The following is a 5,523-nucleotide window of genomic DNA, read 5'->3' as shown; positions in this document are numbered from 1 at the left end:
AATTCATACATGAGGTAGCATGAAAAGTCCGTGATTTAGAACAACAGTATAAGAAGCTAGCTGAAAAACTTCCAGCTAAGCTTGATGATATATTAACTTCCAGCTAATTAAGCTTGATGATATATTTGAGCCCACTATTAAAATCCAATTTGGAACAAATGAGGTGGCTGCACTTTGTGATCTTGGTGCAAGAGTTTCCACAATTCCAAAAACTTCATTTGATAAGTTAGGAATGAGGCCATTTAAAACAACTGATCTAAGACTACACTTAGCTGATTCAACATATAGACAAGTTGTAGGGATAAAGGATAATATTGTAGTAGATATTAAAGGATGTCCTACTCTTATTGATCTTATTATTATGGACATGCCTGAAGATCCTATAGCTCATATAATCTTAGGAAGACCATTTTTAGAACTATTAAAGTGCTAATAAATTTGCATGAAGGGAATGTGAGGATTGAACTACCATCCAAAGACCCATTTGTAGTGCACTTCTCTAGAAAGAATAAGGCCAAAACTGATGATGATGGGATCACTACTTTGAAAGCTAACTATTTTGGAGTGGGTCTTCCACTTCCAACTCTTAAGTGATCACCATCTTGGTCAAGCTAATTGATCTTAACTAGAAGCACTTCATGGGAGGCAACCCGTGCTCAATAAAGTTTTCCTATCTAGTTCAAGTTTAATGTTTAGTTTTATTTATTTGTTTTGTTTCATTTCTAATAAAGAGTGTTCATGTTATCCTTGGAAAAGAGGAGAAGAAGTTAAACAACAATGCCTTTTTGATTTTCGATGCTAATGGTTGCGCATTTTTGATATATACTGATGTTTTTTTCCTTATCCATTTTCGAGGTAATGTTGATGCATAAATGCACGTGAAGATTGCATAGAAATTTTTGATGTTCGCAGGTTACTGTGACTTTGACGACCATTGGTACGGTCGTACCAGAAAGAAAAAAGTTGAAGATTTCGTCAAAGCAGTCCGCAAGTTTGGCGACCATTGGTACGGTCACACCCGACCGTACCATGCGCCCGTACCGCTTCGACGACGAAAACATAAGTTTTCTTCGAAAAAATTCTGTAACCTTACCGAGCATCGGTACGGGGGATACGACCATACTGCTCGACCGTACCGCGTTGACCGACTTATTCCAAGGTGGTTGCACCTGGTACGGGCGGGATGCGCTTGTACCGTGTGCCCGTACCGCGTGTCGGACGACTTAAACCGGCAAGGAACAGGTATGCAACCCAAATTTTCATAAGCTCTCTCTCTTCTTCCTCCAAACTCAAAACCTACTCCATTGGATCCCCAAATTCATTCATTTTGATTCGATTCCTTGCACTTCATCGAAGCATGGTACGTTTCTCCTCCAATCCCCAACTTTTATTCGCGAATGCATGGTCTAGCTTTTTCATTATCAATCTAGACTTAGGTCATATTATGAACTTCATCACCTTAACGCGCATGCTAGATCGTAATTTTAGAGGTGATTCTTAAGATGTGTAGAGGATGATCATATGTCTGTTCCTATCGGATCAGATTTTTTTTTTAGTTAATTTTTTAAGATGCGCTTAAGGTACTAAACCGCTAATTGATTTTTAGATGAACACAAGGAGCTGATCGCGCGTTGTGGATGCACAGGCTGCACTACCGGTTGAAGACACACCCGCTTCACTCGGTATCGAGTTTGAAGACCGTCGTCAACTCAAATGTTTCAACCGTCTCAAGGACCGCAAGATCAAGTCGACAAAATGGGCATGCCCCCATATTATGAAACAACTAGGATTGTACAATGATTTCAATACTATTTGCAACAATGTTGGTCTGCTTGACTTTTGTTTTCAGGAGGCTACCACTTATCGCCGCTTGACACTCGAGTTTCTCATCACTCTGAAGCACACGGTGAACCACTGCTACAAAACTGCGGGGAATCAGCCCTTAGTTGACCGGATATCCTTCCGTTTGATGAACCGTGAGTATGATTTGACCTTGGATGAGTGGTGCAACCACTTTGGCTTTGAAAACAGTGCCACCGCAAACCGCTATGCTTGCTTTTCCTTGAACCCCTCACCTAGCATGAATTTTTCTAGGATGAGAATACCTAGCACACTCCCTCGGGGAAATACTATTGAGTGCACCGCTATTCGCTATTTGTACTATGTTATCGCTAACACCTTGCACGCACGAGGTGATTTCACAAGAATTAATGAGGAGGACATGATGGTCCTCGCAAAGATTGTGTTCCCAGTGTTGGAGATATGCCCAAGAGGCAATAATAAAAGTGTTTATTGTTATATCTTAGTGTTCATGATAAATGTTTACATCCCATGCTATAATTGTATTAACCGGAAACATTAATACTTGTGTGTTTTGCAAACATAAAAGGGTCCCTAGTAAGCCTCTTGTTAAACTAGCTTATTGATTAATAGATGATCATGATTACCTGATCATGAACATTGGATGTTATTAATAACAAGATCATATCATTAGGTGAATGATGTGATGGACAGACACCCATATATAGTAAGCGTAGCATATGATCAAGTCATTTAGTTCGTTGTGCTTCAAGCTTTAAGATACATAATAACCTAATCCTTAGACCATGAGATCATGTTAATCACCTACACCAGATAGATACTTTGATGACACCAAACATTACTTCGTAATTGGGTTGTTATAAAGGTGACATTAAGTATTCGGAAAGTATAGGGTTGAAGCACGTGAATCAATAGTGGGATTTGTCCATCCAAATGACGGATAGATATACTATGGGCCCTCTCGGTGGAATGTCATCCAACTAGCTTGCAAGCATGTGACTGGCTCACAAGGGATGTCATATCACGAAACGAGTAAAGAGTACTTATCGGTAACGAGGTTGAACTAGGTATAGAGATACCGACGATCAAACTTCAGATCAGTAAAATATTGTGAGACAAAGGGAATCAGTATCGTATGTAAATGGTTCTTTCGATCACGAAGTCATCATTGAATATGTGGGATCTATTATGGATCTCCAGGTCCTGCTATTAGTTATTTATCGGAGAAGAGTACCGGTCATGTCTGCATAGTTCATGAACCGTAGGGTGACACACTTAAGGTTCGATGTCGTTTTAAGTAGATATGGAATATGGAATTGAGTTCAAATATTGTTCGGAGTCTCGGATGTGATCCATGACATCACAAGGAGTTGCAGAATGGTCCGGAGAATAAGATTCATATATAGGAAGTCACATTCCAAGTTTGGGAATGGTCCGGTGCATTTATGGAAGGTTGTAGAATATTTTAGAATCATCCGGAATAAATCAGTATAGTAGGTAGAGTCTCGAAGGGACTCCACCAGCCCTAGCCAACCCACCAAGTGGGAAGGTGGAGTCCATGGTGGAGTCCACCTAGTTGGCTGGCCAAACAAGAAGTAAAGGGAGTTGGGAGTTCGACTCCAAAGTGGTTTTGGGGGAACCCTAGGTTTTCCACCTATATATAGAGGAGGAGAGGGGAGGGGGAAATACACATCAAGCCAGCCGCACCACTAAGGGGCTCCCAGGCCGGTGTCCCAAGTGCCCCCCCTCTCCCAAACCCTAGCTACTCCCTCCCCCTCTTTCTCTTGCAGCGCTTACGACGAAGCCCTGCTGGAGATCTCCACCACCACCGTCACCATGCTGTCATGCTGGCGGGATTCCGAGGAGGATCTACTACATCCGCTGCCCGCTGGAATGGGGAGAAGGACGTCGTCATCAACATCGTACGTGTGACCGAGTGCGGAGGTGCTGCCCGATTGTGGCACCGTCAAGATCTTCTACGCTTTTTGAAAGCGGCAAGTGATCGACTACATCCACCACGAGATTTATCTCGTTAACGCTTAGCGATCTTCGAGGGTATGTTGATCTTCACCTTGTTGCTACCATCAACTAGATTAGATCTTGGCTTGTTATTCTTCTTGCGGTAGGAAACTTTTTGTTTTCTATGCTACGAATCCCTACACCCAGAATGCAACATCCGCCCAAACTTGGGTGCCATTCTTGTTCTCTACTTGCACCACCAAGCACTTGAAGCTCGTGGGCCCATATGCGGAGGTGGAGTCATAACCGTTTTGGCAAGAAGGCTTAACATCGATGTAAGTAATTTACGAGCATTGGAAGGCCCTCGCCTCCTTTATTTTACTACTCTGAATGCATGTGGTATGATTAGAAAAGTAGTTGGTAGATATTACTTCAATATACCGGGAGCTGACCACTCGATTGATGCCCCTCTGCCTAATGGTCTATTCTGTCTGGAGGAAAGGCGTTTGCATTATGATGCGCAGGTTGATGAAAATCTACCCCACAACAAGATGAATCGAAAGAAGGAGAAGAGGTTGAACAAGAACCTCAAGGACCATAACACGAGCAACAACCACTCCATGACTTCACCACCTACCAGGACATGTACGCTCACGAAGGAAGCATTGAGAACCTGAGCAACCATGCCATCAACCTTCGAGACCACACCACCAAACTCGGTTCCCAATTCACTCATTGGAGAAGCCAATGGAACAGTGGGAATTATCCTCCACCACAATGAGCTCACCAAGAGGGCTTGCAAAAGCCTAAGCTTGGAGATGTGTTTCTCAAGCATTTTTATTTGTGTTAAATAAATTTGTACTCCAACTCTATGAGAGAGCTTTGAAACACTCGTGTTGGTTTGTTCCAACACTTTGCTTTTTTTATTTTCTTTTCATTTTAGTTTGTTTTTCCTTTTTCATTTGTTTGATTTAGTTCCTTACTTTGTCGCCGTTCTCGTTTCTTTCATCCTCTCTATCCCAATTCATGAAAATACAAAAAGATTTTTTCCTTTTATCCTTGTTTGAAAGAGCTGAATTTTTGAATGCCTCTTTGCTTGATATTATTTATGAGAGAGATCTACTAAGAGTTTTGAAGGAACACATCATAAAGAAGAGAAATCTGAAGCCATCTACAAGAGGTATGTCTTATGTATCCCACTTTTGAAGTTTGAATTGTTTATGCTAGTCAGTAGACTTGTTAAGATATTGTATCAGTGGGAGTGATTTGAAACAATTGGAATAGAGCTTTATTTGTATTCTTAGTTAATTGAAAGTTCTTACTCTAGTTCATCTAGTTAACCGAGTCTTGCCATGCAAATAATATTTCTAAACAAGTACAACAAGAAGAAGTCTTAAAATTATGACTTGTATGATGACCAATTGTCTTAAGGGTTTAACTTTGAAGATACTTAACTCCATAGATATTGTGATACACTTGATAGCACTCTTGATAGGAGTTGTTTGATGAAATTGAAGTCTAGTGGCAGCTGAGATTCATGTCAAGATGTAAGGTTGTATATAAATATGAGATATTTATTTACGCGTGCCAACATATGCTTTAGTGTCTGATATTGCTTTATGCGTGGCAACACGACTGTTGCACACACTCTTGGGATAATAGCACCATTGGCCCCATGATTGTCACAATCCTATAAAGTCATTCATGATTTTTACTTGGAAACTGTCAAAGAAATCGAAAAGA

Source organism: Lolium rigidum, chromosome 2 (genome assembly GCF_022539505.1).
Source record: "Lolium rigidum isolate FL_2022 chromosome 2, APGP_CSIRO_Lrig_0.1, whole genome shotgun sequence".
Lineage (NCBI taxonomy): Eukaryota > Viridiplantae > Streptophyta > Magnoliopsida > Poales > Poaceae > Lolium > Lolium rigidum.
Note: the sequence above shows the minus strand (reverse complement) of the source record.